Raw genomic sequence first — 17,011 nt, 5'->3', positions numbered from 1 at the left:
ATAAAAATCTCTCTCTCTCTCTCTAGAGAGAGGAAACCTGAAGATCACGGTGGTCTTAACCAGCTCCCCACGCCCTGCTGGAGCTGGCATTGCTCCCACCAGCAGGGATCTGCTTGAAATAGCAGCTCCCTGCTTGCAGTAGCAATGTTTTTATCTGTTTCCCTGCATATTTGCGTGCAGGGAAACAGATGAAAACTCTGCTTTCTGCAACCGAGAACTGTTTGACAGGTCCTGCTTGCAGAAAACGGAGTTATGTTTTCTTCTCCCACCAACCAAAAGCAAACTGCTAACTCCCGAGCTGGGCAGCTTGTGAGGTTGTAGAAGCCTGTCCTGGGTGGTGGCGGTACCCAGGGCCAATTATGGCTCCATGAGGTGGGTCTTCTCCATTGTAGCCCCTAGCCCTGGGGAGGTGGTGGTCCCTGGGCCCGCAACCAACCTCATATATTAGTTTATTTCAGGCCCAGAGAAGTGGTGGTCCCTGGGGCTGAAGGGGGAGGGGGGCGCACAGGCCACCCCTGCATTAATTTTATGTTTAGCCCCAGCGAGGTGGCAGTCCCCTGGCTGTGGGAAAGGCCTACGGGCCCTCCTGCCAATTTAATACTTAAAATTAGCTCCAAGGAGGTGGCAGTCCACAGGGCTGCGGGGAGAGCACAAGGGCCCCCTGCATTATCTTTAGTGTGATTTGCCCTTGGGGGGGGGCAGTCCCTGGGACAAAGACTATATTCAAGTGCCCCAGGAACTCCCCACCACATTGTTAGTGTGATTTGCCCTGAAGAGGTGGCAGTCCCGCAGGGGGTGGAGGGGGGTGGGGGGGGGGGGGGTTGGGGGGTGCGCAGGTCTCTCCCGTATTTGTTTATAGTCATTTGTTCTGAGGAGTTGGGGGTCCGTGGGACTTTCATAAGCCTGGGGGGGTGCCCTGTGTGCCCCCTCCTATTTTTATGGTATGTCCCGGCACCTGGCCCACCCACCAAATTTGTAGCTATGCCTCGATTTTCACTGTGCTTTTAAAAAAAATACTTTAAAGCCTTTTGGGCACCAAGGCCAGAGGGGTTAGGTTAACACTACCCTACCCCATTTTCATTTGTGTACGCTTTTTTTTTTTTGAGACTCTGCTGAAGCCAAGTCTCAAAATCAGAGCTCAACACGAGATCGGTAGTATTCGCAAAGCCTTTGTGCCTCCAAATATACAAATTTGATTTTTCTTTTAATATTTCAAAAACTACTAAATGGATTTACACCCCATAACAAACAGGCTTCTTTCTGGACCAAAAGCTACTTTTCTGCCAAATTTGGTGTAATTCCGTCCTGCAGTTTGGGCTGTAGTCGTCTTCAAAATACCTATGGGAATTAAAATGGGAAATGCCCTTTTTTATGTTTCCATCTTTTTTTCTCAGCTCCAGCTTGACTGATCTCCCTGAAACTTTCCATGCACAACAAGATTCTCCATAACATCTTTTTTGAAAAATTTTGCAAGATTCATCAAACAACAGCAAAGATCTAGGCAAGTCAAAAAATTATTTTTCTATGGAAACTAGGTCCTAACTATAACTTCCTACTGGCAACCGCCAGTAGGTAATATCTATCTATCTATCTATCTATCTATCTATCTATCTATCTATCTATCTATCTATCTATCTATCTATCTATCTATCTATCTGTCTGTATATTTATTTAAATGTATATTTAGATTCACAATATTGTGGTAGTCGATATTCTGGTCACAAAATTCTTATAGGACAATAATTTTCACTCAGTGTTCTGATATACATCCAATGGTAGCTTTTGTCCTTCAATCCAATAGACATTAATTTTAGTACTCTCTTATAAACTGTGTTTGCTAGTTTGCAATTAAAACAATATTTGTAATTTTCCTCTCGCAGCAAAACTGATTACACAAGATTTCTCAAATTGCGAAGGCAATGCAATGAAACTGGGTCTGTGGCAAGATACCCAAATCAAGGACCTTTTTTTCAGAAGGAAGTGGAGAGTCATGCCAGGAAGTGGTTAATTTCTTTAGTTTGCCAAGGGATATGCAGGACTGAACAGTGCTCAGAATGAAATAGTGGTTCATTGACTTGTTATGCAACAAAGTAGCACTCTCCAACCTTCAGTCATAGGACAGGACCTTTTTAGTATATCCCCCAGCAAGCTCTTACTTCAAAGACGAATATTGCATTGCTGCAGTTTGGGTGGCAGGACAGGACGTTTGCATCTGTAGGAAGATTGACGAAATGTAAAGTGTATAACCGTAAATCAAGGGAGTAGCCAGAAAACTAAAATACCTGCATTTTCAACAAAAGCTATTAAGGAGTCAACCAAGCAAAGCAAGTCATTGCGACTCTCACCAAAAGGGCTTGTGTGTGTTTTCCATTGAAACCTTTCCATTCATTTTTATCCCTCTATCCAACCGATGATACCCACCATTTCACCTTTACATTCTGTCATCCATTCAATCTTTCATCCATCATTCTGACTCTCACCATTCCCTCTGTCCAACCTCCTGCCAGTTGTACCCAAACCGATCCATCCATCCATCGTTTCACTCAGTCATCCATCCTTTCACTTATCCACCCCTTTTTCATGCATCCATCCATCCATTCTTTCACTCATCCATCAACTCTTTGACTCATCCATCCACTCCTTCACTGCAGTCATTCACCCATCCTCCCTATCATTCGTCCGTCCACCCACCCGTTTACTCAGCCATCCATTCTTCAACCCATCCATCCTTCCATTTACCTTTACTTACATCCATCCTTTTTACTCACTCATCCATCCACCACCCTGCCCCTCATCCATCTGCCAACCTCATCCAGCCATACAACTACCCTCCCTTTCACTCATCCATCCATTCTTTCCTCATCCATCCTTATATCCATACTTTCACTCAATCATCCATCCATCAAAACATCCTGTCACTCATCCTTCCACCCTTTCACTAAGCCCACCCAGTCATCCATCCCTCCATCAATCCATCCATAATTTTATTCATCCATCTATCCAGCCTTCCTCCCTTTCTCTCATCCATCTTAACATCCATTATTTCACTCATGCATCCATGCATCTAGCCATCCACCCTTTCACCTATCCACCCATCCAACTATCCATTAATTATGATCTTTTGTCTGTGGAGTTGCAGATAGAAGTTGTCCATCAAGAACCCCACCTCTGCTGTAGCTGCTAAAGCGGTGGTGACTATGCCCCTGAAGTAAATTACATACAACAGTGATAAGCATGCAGATAAACAGCAGGCATCATAACATTCATGTAAAAAGAATGGCTGCAGTGCTTAATTTGAGCTGGTGGTTTCCAGTGGGGGGCACCCGCACTCATTTTTTAGGGCTGGCGTTTACTGCGAGCAAAAGACATGTATGGGAAAGATGGAGGAAGGGAAAAACGATACAGGCGTCACAAAGGGAGAAATCAGAACGTTGCAAGAGTGAGCGGAAGGGAGAGGGAGTGCCTGTAAATGGACTAAAGAGGGCCGAGATGGCTTTAGGACTATGCTGCCTTAGTATTCTGTGCTTGCACATTTAATATTTAATTACAGCAGCCGCGAGTTTTATAGGAGAGTTTTGAGCACAGACATGTTTTATTTGCAAATTAAGCTCTGAATGGCTGGCATGCAAGGGGTATAATTGTGTTGGGTCCGAGATAGCAATCTATTGGCCACTTGGTTATACCTGCTTCACACACTAATTGATTGTAATGTGAGTGATTAAGTGAAACACTTGTACTTTATCTGGCAATCGATCTGTATATTAAAGCTCATAGAAAATTGGGAGTTTTCTAACTTTGTAGAGTGCAGACCACCGGTTGTGTCCGAGACAGATATAGGAGTGCACTTTATAAGACCACTTAACCAGTGATCAAAGTTTCTACAGAATTTTATTTGCCTCTTCTCAGCCAGGAAACGTCCTTAACAACGCCTTGGGAACAATGTGGACGTTTCCCACACAAGCGTAATTATTCTTCCCAGAACAACGCATGGCTTTTTCTGTGCCTTAAAAACACATGTGCCAAACTATGCATGTGCATGGTGAGGGCACAGAAAAAGCCATGTGTTGTCGGGAGAGGAAGCGGAGGACGCGGTGAGGTAAGTGGGGCTGGGGAAGGGGTGGATTAAGGGCTTGGGGTGAGGTGGTCTGGGGTGATCTATTTCTTTTAAGGGGAGGGGGTGGGGTGTTTGAGTATTTTTTTAGGGCTTAGGGTGGGAGGAGGGTAGTTTATTTTTAAGGGGGTTGGGGAAGGCTTAAGGAAGGGTGGGAAGAGGGAGGGGAGAAGATGAGGAAGGATTGGGAGAAGACGCAGTGAGGTAAGTGGGGTTGGGGCAGGGTTGGTGGGTAGTTTTCAGTGGTGGGGTGGATTTAGGACTTAGGGTGGGTCGGGGTATTTTAGTTTTTAGGGGCAGGGGTCGGGATAGTTTTGTTTTTTTAAGGCTCAGGATCGGTGGGGGGTCGGGTAGTTTAGGTATTAGGGGTGGGGTAGGTTTGGGCCTCAGGGTGGGTGGGGGGAAGCGGTTGTATGACAGTACTACGAATGGCATTTCTCATGCCGTTTCCCCATATGCTTTTACTAGGCATGCACGAAATCCGTTGTAAAGGCATGTGCGGCTTTAGGCATGCGTGGAAACTACATGTGTGTTTCCGACCATGTAGTTAAGGCATGCATTGTTCCGGCATGCGTGGTTCTAACATACAACCATCTCAGCCAACACTAGCTAAACCATGCACACCAAGCAAACAAGATGGCGTATTGTAAGTAGTCTGCACTACTCTAATATAGATTTAGAAAGAATACAGCTCTAATCCCAGTCTGAAAATATGAAGGGAAACTTGCTTGCCAAAGCATGTAGGTGTCACTCTTAAACCACCTTTTCCCAACTCCCAACTCCCCACTCATTGCCGATTCACCCCCATCAGCCACTTGCCATTTCTGTGGACTGCTAATATTTGTACTGCCCATGAAAATACAGACGCCATGAAGAGAAGTGGTGGTCCAGGTTTTACCATTAAAAATATGACAGCCGTGCTGAGAGGTGTCGGTACTGTACCACCGAGTTTATAGCAACCCCTTGAAGAAATGTGTCAGCTGTACAATCAAAGATAAGACTTGCTGATATTACTAGCATATCCAGGAAAGGTATAGCAGTCCTGTGGCGAAGTGCTAGGACCTACTTCCTCAGGATCAGTGAGGCAGCCATGCTAAAGGTGGGTACACTATCCCATTAACGTTATTACAAAGCTGTGACAAGTTGTTAGTCAGTGAAACGTATAGCTCATTTGGTGATGAGTGTTTAGCCTGCTTTGTTACAAAAACAGCTTTCCTGCTAAAAAAACATACAGTCCCTGGGCAGAAAAGATATTCTTCATTCATATAAATTGTTTGTTTGCCCGTGCATTCTGTATAGGCAGCTGCCTATAAATCCTCACAACTAGGCCTCCATATGCTAGGACTGCTGCATGTGGCAGAATGGAGGACTACTGTCCTTTGATTGTTGGATCCTATTTCAGTTGTGTACTACAGTTGCTGCCCAGCCAAAGAGGAACTGCTTCACTCACAGGCATTGCCAAGTCTAGAACAATACAGAAGATTTTTGGATCTTTGGTACCATCAGTCACTGCCACAGCCTCAGGGACATAGACGCTGTTTGAGAGCATTGGCCAATTCATATCCTGTTTACTTGTCTTTCAGCTAAATGCTTAACTACCTCCGTGAGGGCAGTCCTGTTGTGTTACCCACCTACAAGCATGCACGAAAATCTCAGGTTGCCATGGGTCTGTATCTGTTGACTCACCCTTAAAGTTATAGCCGAAATTTGTGAAGGTTCCTAATGTTATGTTGTGCACAGTTCACAAACTTTTGTCAAAATTTTACATTTTGAGGTTTTTGTGTAACTGAGTACATAACCCTCATAAAAACGTTTTGTGCGATACCAGCGGCAGACTGGTTTGCTAGAAAATGTATAGTAGAGTATCTCAGAAGACTTTTTTTTAATGTGAGTTGCGTACTTGATTTTAAAAAGTGACGTAAGATACCAACAAGCCACAATTAACAACAAAAGGGTAATTTCTCTACATTTTAATGTAATTTCATAAACTTTTCCATACTTTAAACCCAATTTAGTTAATTGATGTGTTGTCAAATGTACAAAAAAATTACCATTTGTTCTGCTTCTCCTCAAACCTGTTCCAGGTGTTCAAACCCAGTTTCTCTATAAAGTTGTATTTCATTTCTTTCCAATTTTGACAAATATCCCTGGCCCAATGTGCTTTAAAGTATGCCACTTGCCACTATTTTTCCTAAACCTTTCTTTGGGAGAACCATCAAACCATCTGCAAAATTAGTTTAGTTTTTCCTAATGCTACTGGGGGTATGCGGTTTAAAACATACCATTTGCCATCCAAATGTCTTGTCAGTGCTTCAAAATGCTCCATTCAACACAAAAACCCTAGGAATTCTGAAGTGAAAAATTATCACCCTTAAATGTAAAATAATATGGAGTTTGAATTAATGTTCTTTGCTTTACAATGGAAAAATTGAAGGTAGGGAGACAGACACTTCCCTCAGATTCAGACCCCTGACATCAATGGTCCAGCTCCCATTGCCAGCAGACCAACTAGGCAACACCCCCCATTTCCCAACTACCACTGCTTTTCCTGATGTATGCCAATCCTTACCTCTGACTCCCACCTCCCCAGTTAGACCTTCAGGGATAGATGGTTGCTTCGTGGACTGATCTCCAAGAGTTCTCCTCACAAGCGATCTTGGGGTGGGAGTATTCAACACTGATGCACAAATAGGTATTGGTGACAACAACACCTGTATCCAACCAGGCTCTACCACACAGTTATGGTACAGTTTTGGAGCGCTGGTAATTGAAATCCTGGTGTCAGTGCTGGAGAGTGCAGGTATCAATGCTGTTGTCAACACCAACACCTTTCAATCTAAGGCATCCCTGGTCTTTTGAGATATCATCAGTGATGTCATAAATGATCTCACAGAACATGTCATGAGTGTCATGTGAGCTCATAAACAGTGTATGGTGAGGATGCAAGTTATAGTTGGCTCTATAACTATAACTATAACTATAACTCGTGAATTTCTGTGTTTTTTTTCAAAACGTTCATGTTGTCACTGACACACTCACCTAACTATAACGTCATGTTAACCTTTGTTTTTTTTTAACTGAATTTCTAATTTTTGTTTTTAAACCAAAACAGATCTTTTTATTACACCCAACTATAATGTTAATATAACCTTTGGTTTTGTCCAGTGCATACTTTACACTGTGGCTGCATAAAGGTCCACAAATGTAATGTCTCCAGTGACCTTGTGTATGTGTAATTTTGGCAATGTGATTGTTCCTTCAGCGTCTTCGTACAGAAATAAGTGACAAAATGAGTCCTCATATAGAGAAGACATTACTACAGACAAATTACATGAAGTAAGAGCTTCTTGTTTAGTGGAGATGTCCTCATATGCCTGAGCATCAACAACGCACCATCCAAATGGGTGGGAAATGCACTTTGATAAGTTGAGCTGTCCAGCGGGGCTGGAAAATGGCAGGAACACCGTTGCATACTATTAACATGGAAGAGGCAGGGCCAAACGGGCAGAACTTATAGGTGATTACAGGTGATTTTGCACATTTGCATACTCAGCAGGAATTAAAAAGGAGAGCTGTGTACTCTGCTCTCAAATCAGGAGACGACAAGAAAGAACCCACTCGTGTTGGACAGTCACTACAGAAGCAATTGCCTCTAATAAATCCACGATGCATTCCCCTCCATCAAGGATTTCAGATAGTTTTTCAACATCTAATTGTAGAGAAAACACACTTGCTTTGCTTTGATCAAGTGCAAGAAGTTAGGATGATTTGTCCTTTACAGTAGTGGAGCTTCAACTAGGGCATGTGCTGTGCCCTAGTAGAGCTATTAATACTGCTTGGGAGCCATAACTTGAGTAGTTTCCCTGCCTGCCAGATGGGAGCAAATATGTTGCCGGTAGGGAAACTGCTGTGTGCTGGGGTGGGCACCCTGGGACACAGCAAGTGAGCCAACCCCAGGGACTGGGGTCCCAGGGACCATTAAAGTCTTGGGGGGGGGGCGGCACACTGCCCTCTCCCCTTAAAAAATACATTGGACCCTGGAGGATGGGGTCCCCTGGGCTGAATATGGGTCGGTTGGGAGTGTGTGCACCCTTCTCCCCATATTTATTAATGTGAGCCTCAGGGGATGGGGATCCCAGGGCCAGAATACAGATCGCAGAGTGAGCCGCGTGCGCCCTTCCCCATATTTATTGAATCAGGCCCTTTCCCCCTTTTAATAATCGGGCCCTGCGGAATCCAGTCACTGGGGTTGAAAATTACTCTGGGAGTAGGGCCACACTCCCCCCTCTCATTATTAACTAAGCAATGCAGCCCTGGGACGATTTTCTTTTTTTTTTGGCTGCCGTCCACAGGATCGCAGTATATATGATTGTTTTTAAATTTATTTTTCTCTTGTTTCTGGCAGCCAATCAGAGCGCTCTCCCCTGCCGAAGTCCGACTCCGGCGGGAGGAAGTTGGTCGAAGGGAAAACAAAACTCCCAGGGTCAATCAGAACGTTCTATTTTTTAAAAAGTTTGAGGAACTCTCTTGAGTGTCCCTCGAACCCAACCGTCCAGATAGTCCAGATATACAAATATATCTTAACCTTGATTTCTTAAAAGCTACTGAACGGATTTACACCAAATCACAAAAAGCACAATCTGCAAAACCAATATGTAGCTTCGTGGCAAATTTGGTGTAATTACGTTCAGCAGGTTTTTTGCTGTAGCCCTGCCTAAAGAAGTCTATGGAAAATGCATAGGAATTTAGCATTTTGGGCCCCCCCCCTTTGTTTTGTCTCCCGCTTGACAGATCACCCTGAAACTTGCTATGCACAAACTAGGCAAAAAAAAACACAATTTTGTAAAGTTTGTGGAAATTCGTCGAGCAGTGCCAAAGTTATTAGCGATACCGAAAACGCATATCCTATGGTAACGCTGACCTAACAATAACTACCAAGTGGCTTCCACACGGTTAAAATCATTGCGTTATTAAAAACTATTAAGGGTATCTGTCTGTGTTGTACTACCTGCAGATTAAAGACTGTGGGATAAAGGCAATGCGTGGTAAAGAGTGCTGGGTAAAGGTAACATCCCAATTCAAAGTCCTTTAACAACAAATAGCAGGCCATCAAGGACAATAGAGACTTTGTATCTGGGAATTTGCCAGCTCCGTCTGCTGCGAGTGATGATGGCTACAATGAACAGTAAAATACCATCCTCCCACACGGTTTTGCAGGTTAAAGGCCTGGAGTGATACAGCTAGAATATGTTCCAGTGTTTTGGTCTCCGTCAGATGCAGGTAAAAGTGGATGCAATTATGGCATGCAATACTCTTTATCTCTGGTGTGAGCTTGATGCCTGTATGCTTTTGCACCATTCCTAGGAAAATATGCGTTCATGGTGAACATGGGCAAAGCAGCTACAAAAAAGAAGCTTCTGTCTTGTCGGGGTCAGTTTTGGATTGGCCTGTCTGGGAGTCTGGCACAGCTAAATGGGCCAGCTGGAAGGGACCAGTGAGTTTGTTTTTTTTGGTCCCGTTTGCCATAATGGCACAAAAATAAAACAGTTCACACTATGGTCATTTCAAGCTGGTCCAACTAGCAGTGCCAGGCTGCCCTACAGGCCAATCCAACTGTGCTTGGGGATGCACTGTCACTGGGATCTCGATGTTCAGCTCCACACTGGCCATTTGCTGGTAGTCATGGCTCAAGTCCGCGAATCTGATACCAAATGGCCAGGAAACAATCATTGACCTCTCCTTCAATGGGAAGAATCTGTTTAGTCCTTTGATGAAAGAGGTGGTGTGTAGCCGGTTATCGGAGAACCCGGCTCCTGACGCCCCAGAGTGGCGTATGCCACTTGGCGTCCGCGGCGACATCGACGGCTTGCCCTGTTCCCAGGGCAACGGAGACGCCGGAACCCTCCCCGGGAACCCGGGTTCCCAACAGGACTGAAATGGAGGACGGACTTCGCTTGCGAGGATCAGAGGACGAGAAGAACGCCGAGAACGCGGAAAGGAGGGAGACGGATGACGACAGAAGGAACGGGAACTGCGTGGTTACCACGGAAATAACCGGCCAGCTGGGGAAGGAGAAGAACGGTGACACACGCGCATTCCGCCACGCCCCAGGAGGGACGTGGCTGACGAAGGTACGGTCCTTTTTAAAGGACAGTATATTTACAAAGGGGGAGAGTGGAGGGAGGAACTGGGGGGGAGGCAGGAACTGGGGGGGAGGCAGAGAGGAGACAAGCAGGAATAAGGAAAGGGGAGTTAAACTTAAGACTTCCTTCACTTAGAAAGCCTAAAGAGCACTTGAGACAAAAGTCCTATTTCGGGAAAGAGCACAACGAGGTGACTGTTCACACACTCGCTTATTTTATAACTCTTTATACACCCGGGATCGATATATATATATATATATATATATATATATATATATATATATATATTATATATCTCCCCCCTCTTCTCTACTCTTACTACGAACTGCTAACCCTGTACAACCCGACTTACCTTCATTTTCGTTCCTCTTTCCGGTGCTTCTGGGAGCACGACAGAACATCTTCGCCGGTCAAGAGGGGACCTGGGAAGAGAGAGAGAAGAGACATTCTATGGGAAAGGAGCCCACCACCCCTATGCTATTGACTAAAGCAAAGGACTTTAAAGAAGTATAAATAAATTCACTGTTTCACACCAACCCAAGCATCCGAGTCCTTATTATCACCTGACCCACTGCTACAGGTGTTTCCGTGATAAGAATTGGAGCTGATTCCAAAGCCTAAACAGAAGCCAAAACATCCCATAACTTCCCTAGGGACAAGCTGGCCTTCTTGGAACCATCTCAAATGGCCTACTCCACTCCAGTAGGGGGTAAGGCTTTTTCATATGTGTGCTCATCTTAAAGCAACACAGAAAGTATCTCCCTATCACGATGCAATTCCAGCGTTATCAATGGAAGACAAAAGCTGTTGGGCAACAAACGTGTTGCATCCTTATATGTAGGGAGGCAGTGAAAATGGAAAAGGGGCTTCACCCAATATCTGTGCGCAAGATCTAGAACATCTCAATCTGTGTTTTAATTAAGAAATATTAATGTCTTTGACTTTATAGGATTACCTACAAGGTTGTTATTATTGTGTTAGTGGAGAATGAACAGGGATTTCTGTTAGCCTATAGTGTTACAATCCAGGACAGTGTCATTAATATTTTGCAATACTATTGCAGTCTGACAGCTTGGAGGAGACAAGGTTTGGTGCATTTCTCGGGCTTTTGTTGCCTCCCCAAGTCGGCAGAATAAAGACTAAACAGTGGGGTTACAAGCACGCATCCCTGCTTCACACCTTGATTAGTAAAGAGCTTTTGGGATTTTATTTGTTATGTCTCAATTTCACTCAAATCCATACCCCATACAGAAGCTCAGAGCTTCTCTAAAAAGGATTGCCCAGCCCAGAGGTTTCCTCCATGACACAGCCAGATCAAATCCATCAAAGACCGCGTTGTAAGCTGAAATGTATGCAAATTCATGTGCCACCGTAGACATAATTGTGAATCCACAATGTCAGAACCAATACATTATCAAATGTATTGCAACTGGGCCCGACATCCATTTGGTAACACCACCCAGAACTCATTCATGTAATAGGATTCTAGTGAAGATTTTTGCCTCATTGTGAAACTCCATAGTATGAGAGTTGGGTTTTCCCTTTTCAATACTAAATGTAGTATCAATCCCAATAAAGAATCAAGAACTACTTCTGTCTGGAGGAAAAACAAAGAAACTGGACGTTCATTGCACATAGTAGTCCTGATTTATCATGAAGGTGCAAGTTGGGAGACCATTTGGACATGGTACCCTTCTTCAGCTAACTCCAATTTGTTATTTTCAAAAGGACATGTCTTGAATAAAGGTGGAGTATATTAAACCGTAGCCTGCAGTATCAATAGGAAAAATAGAGGTGGTGTGTTCAACCAAGCAATCTTAGTAGACACCATTGTCCTTGCATAATCACATCTTTCAGTCCAACCAGTCACATTCATACCTTTTGGAAACTGCACTCTTGCAGATCTCATACTTTATGGAACTGTGCCTACATATATAAAATCTCCTACCATCCTCAATTGCTGTCTTATAAAAAAGCTTCAGGGCAACATGACCTTGCGTGATGAGGCTTGTTTATCCAAACCTCTATGTTTCTTGTTTAATATTTGCTTTTCAACATTAAAGTCCAATGTAAACCAAGGTCAACAATGGTGAGTTGTTGGCTTGAGTGTTCAGGACTTCCATAGGGCTGGACACGAGATGCACGAAATGAAAGAGCAAATTGATCCAAGTTGATCATATTCCATTAAACCCACATACTGCACTGCAAAGATTCCATGTAATCCTTTATGTTGCTCTCATGAGTCAAATTTTACCGTAAATCTTATTTCCCATTCTACTGTATTTAACTATTCAGTTTCCACCTTACCATGTGAGTGCTAAATGCATGTTGCCTTGGTTAAAGTGTCCTTCACCGTAGTTATTTGGGCCACACCGCTTTCCACATCTGGCACATCTCAATGGCACATCAATGATGCAAAAACAATATAAACACAAATGTGTAATCTAGCACACCTCAGCGGACAGATGAGAGACAAGCCAAAAATATATATGGATATATATCCTCTGTTAGAAATGGGGTCTCTAGTTGGCAGTTGGTTTGCACCCTCTCCAAGTAGGGACCCTCACTCTAGTCAGGATAAGGGAGATACTCGCACAGATAACCTCTGCTCACCCATTTGGAAGCTTGGCACGAGCAGTCAGGCTTATCTCAGAAGCAATGTGTAAAGCATTTGCACATAACACACAAAAACACTGTGAAAAAACTACAAAAGGATACAACATCAGTTTTTGAAAAATAGCCAATATTTATCTGTGTAAAACAAGACCAAAACGAAAAAAAAAAAACATACAGTAATAAAGATATGAATTTTGCAAGAATGAACTTAAAAATACAGTTCCTTGAAGTCGATAGCTCCACCTGGGGCTATCACGGCGTTGTGATCAACAAAACCAACAGTTCAGGCTGGCCCCGGTGTCGCGATCAAGCTATAGTGTCATGAAAGACCCATAAATGGTATCGTGGAAGTGCAGGGCGTCGTGATCCTCTCAATGAGATCTGGAGAGTGACGTTACAGGTGTTGGTTCCGGAGGTCAGTGCGGGGGAGCCGGGCCCTTGAAGTCACACGAGTTGCAGATCGAGCTCTGGGCTGATGAAGTCAGGAGCACTGGTCTGCAAAGCGGGACGATACGACGTGCTGTGCCCACAGGTCATAATGCAGGCAGCGGCTCTGTGACGGCGTCCAGTGGCGTCGGTGAGGCCAGGACTGCGGTGTGAAGCGGGGCGGTGCAATGTGTGGTGTCACAAGGTCGCAGTGCAGGCAGCGTCGTCATCGTTTCTGTCGTCGGTGGGCCCAAGTAGGTGGAGCGGCGCAGGACGGGCTCCATCTGGCGTCCACAGGTCACGGTGCAGACAGGGATGCCTGATGACAATGGTGGAGTCAGTGGTGCTGGTGTCGGTGGACTGGGGCTGCTGTGCAGGACGGGACGGTGCTTTGTGTGCCTCACAAGCGGTGTCCACAGGCCACGATGCAGGCAGCAGCGTCGGTGTCAATAGGAGAGGCAGCGTTAGTGATGCCTAGTCTGCAGTGTGAACAAGGCAATGCCGCAGTGCGGGGCCCACGGGTCATGGTGCAGGCAGCAGCTCAGTGGCAGCGTCAGATGGCGGCGTCAGTGAGACCAGGGTTGCGGTGCGAAGGGGGGCAGTGTGACTCCGTGCGGCGGCGGCAGGTCACGGTGCAGGCCAGCGGCGTTGTTGGTGGCGTTGCAGTGGTTTTTCCTCTTGAACAGCACAAAACACATAGTTACCAATGGTGTAGGCAGATGAAACTGAAGTCTTTGGTGACCCTGAGACTTCCAACAAGAGGCAAGCTCTACTCCAATCCCTTGGAGAACTGTCTCAAGCGGGATACACAGCAAAGTTCACCCTTTGCTCTCTTGTAAGGCAGAAACAGCAACAGCAGGCCAACTCAGCAAAGCAACGCATCAAAGGGGCAGTACTCCTCCTCCAGCTCTTCAGCTCTTCTCCTGGGCAGAGGTTCCTCTTGATTCCAGAGAGATTCTAAAAGAATGGGGTTTTGGGTCCAATACTTATACCCGTTTCTGCCTTTGAAGTAGGCATACTTCAAAGGAAAGTCTCTGTTGTTCAAAAGATCCTGCCATGCCCAGGACCGGCCCCAGACACACTGCAGGGGGGTCAGAGACTGCATTGTGTGAGGGCAGACACAATCCTTTCAGGGCTAAGTGACTATTCCTCCCTCCACTCTAGCTCAGATGGCTCCTCAGGATATGCAGGCTACACACCAGTTCCCTTTGTGTCATTGTCTAGAGGAGAGGTGTAAACAGCACAACTGTCAAACTGACCCAGACAGGAAATCCATAAACAGGCAGAGTCACAGAATGGTTTATGCAAGAAAATGCCTACTTTCTAAAAGTGGCATTTTCCAAATAACAATCTAAAAGTCAACTTCACTAAAAGATGTATTTTTAAATTGTGAGTTCAGAGACCCCAAATTCCAAGTCACTATCTGCTCTCACAGGGAAACTGCACTTTACGGATAATTAAAGGCAGCCCCCATGTTAACCTATGAGAGGGAAAGGCCTTGCAACAGTGCAAACCGAATTTGGCAATATTCACAGTTAGGACATGTTAAACACATCAGTACAGGTCCCACCTTTAACATACACTTCACCCTGCCATTGGAGCTACCTAGGGGCTACGTTAGGGGTGCCTTACATGCAGTAAAAGGGAAGGTTGGGGTGTGGCAAGTGGGTACACTTGCCAGGTCGAATTGGCAGTGCAAGACTGCACACACAGACACTGCAGTAGCAGGGCTGAGACATGTTTACAGAGCTACTTCTGTGGGTGGCACAATCAGTGCTGCAGGCCCACTAGTAGCATTTGATTTACAGGCCCTGGGCACCTCTAGTGCACTTTACTAGGTACTTACTAGTAAATAAAAACATGCCAATCATGGATAAACCAATTAACAGTACAATTCATATAGGGAGCGCTTGCACTTTAGCACTGATTAACAGTTGTAAAGTGCGCAGAGACAATAAACCAGCACAAACAAATCAGAAAAAATAGGCAAAAAGTTTGGGGATAACCCTGCAAAAAGGGCCATTTCCAACATCCTCCCATTTAGTGTTCACAAGTTTTGAGAGTGCATAAAGTTCAGAGGACATGCACCTTTTTTATTCATCCTTTGTAAGGGCAAGGAACAAGGTAATATTTCTCAATAGTGATGCCATCCCCTCTGTGATTTAATGTTCCCTATAATTCCAGGTAAGATTGGAGTTAAAGTAATGTAATGTAAGTTGCATTTCTATTGTGCAGCTGTTACTCAGAGGAGTGTCCTGGCGTTCAGCACTAAGGTGAACCCTATTAGGAGAAAAAACCCTAAACCTTTGTAAACAACCAAGTTTTCAATTTCTTTCGAAATAGGGTGGTGGCAAAAATTCTCCAAAGTTCTACTGGTTGCTTGTTCCAGAGAGAAGGTCCCAAAAAGGAAAAAAGACCTGCCCCTGATTCTGGACTGCCTAATCCTAGGAACTTTGGCCAGAAAAAGATTAGAGGAACGCAACTGCATAAAGGGCAGGTAAAAATGAATCCTTTTTTTTAAGGAAACCCACGCCAGACTGATGAAGGACCTTATGAGTCAAGAGCAGAGTTTTGAAGTGAATTCTCTATCTAACAGGCAGCCAGTGCAAATCTCTAAGGTTTGGGGAGACATGTGTTCTTAGGGGGAGACCCAGCAATAAGCAGACCGCCGCATTTCTGGACCACTTATAGTTTGTTCACCAGATAGTTAATCAGACCCAAATACAGAGCATTACCATAGTGGAGCCTGGATGTAATTAGGGCCTGTACTACCAGTTCACGGGCAGGGAGCATAAGAAGATACAAAAGCTTCTTCAATACTCGTAACAGACCAAAACAGACCCCAACTACAGCATTGACCTGTGACCGAAAGGAGAACTCCCCTTCAAACATAATGCCAAGATTTTTTATAGCATTTTTTGAAGTATTGGTGGGGGGCATCTACTGCCCAATGGATTTCCAAGCCTCTTCAGCTCTTCACCCGAAAAAGAGTACCTCTGTTTTCTCTGCATTCCATTTCAGCTGATGATGCGTCATGCATAGAAAGACAGCTGATAAAAAGGATCTGATTTTTTCCCCGGGAACATTTAATCCTTACCCCAGGTAAAAAGAAGCTGGGTATCGTCAGCATAAGAGATTATTTTAGCTCCCCGGGACTCAGCCAGAAATGCTAAAGGGGTGAGGTAAATGTTGAATAGAATGGGGCTTAAAGCCAAACCCTGAGGTACACCCACCTGAAGAACACTTGACCTGGAAGAAAATGGCGGACACCACACCTCTTGCCCCCTACATTCTAGGAAGGAAGCCAACCAATCCAAGGCAAGACCCCTGATCCCAATGGCACAGAGAAGGGCAAAGAGAGTGGGATGGGGCACCTTGTCGAAAGCTGCAGTCAGATCAAGCAATAGCAGCACTGCATTGCCTTTGACATCAAGAGAACTCCTTATATGGTCCACCACCAGTTTCTTTGTTCAGCTTTAAATCTATCTTTAGCCAAGGGGTTGTAGGCACTCATCCAAAGTCTTTCAGGTTGTTTACATTCTTTCTTAGCCTCCTTAGGAGAGTCCATAAACCAAGGAGAAGAAGGTTTAGCCTGCCGAGAACGCCAAGGAAGTTCGCCAGTGGTGGACCTGATTCAGTTACCTAAAAGGCCAGCATCCGTATCCACCTCCATGAGAAAATCAGCTTACTCTCCTCCAGCCCTACAAAACACTTC

The 17,011-nt window shown here is 44.8% G+C and overlaps 1 protein-coding gene across 2 annotated transcripts in view; it reads left to right on the top strand.

Moving 5' to 3' along the window:
* Positions 1-17,011, top strand: part of DGLUCY (D-glutamate cyclase) — a 396,105-nt gene that overhangs the window by 125,113 nt on the left and 253,981 nt on the right. For both annotated transcript variants that reach the window (XM_069208180.1, XM_069208181.1), the window contains one exon: positions 1,395-1,501. The gene's annotated coding sequence lies outside the window, so the exon portion shown is untranslated. The remainder of the gene's footprint in view (positions 1-1,394; positions 1,502-17,011) is intronic.

Source organism: Pleurodeles waltl, chromosome 9, assembly GCF_031143425.1.
Source record: "Pleurodeles waltl isolate 20211129_DDA chromosome 9, aPleWal1.hap1.20221129, whole genome shotgun sequence".
In the NCBI taxonomy this organism is placed as follows: domain Eukaryota; kingdom Metazoa; phylum Chordata; class Amphibia; order Caudata; family Salamandridae; genus Pleurodeles; species Pleurodeles waltl.
This window is presented reverse-complemented; position numbering and strand designations above follow the sequence as displayed.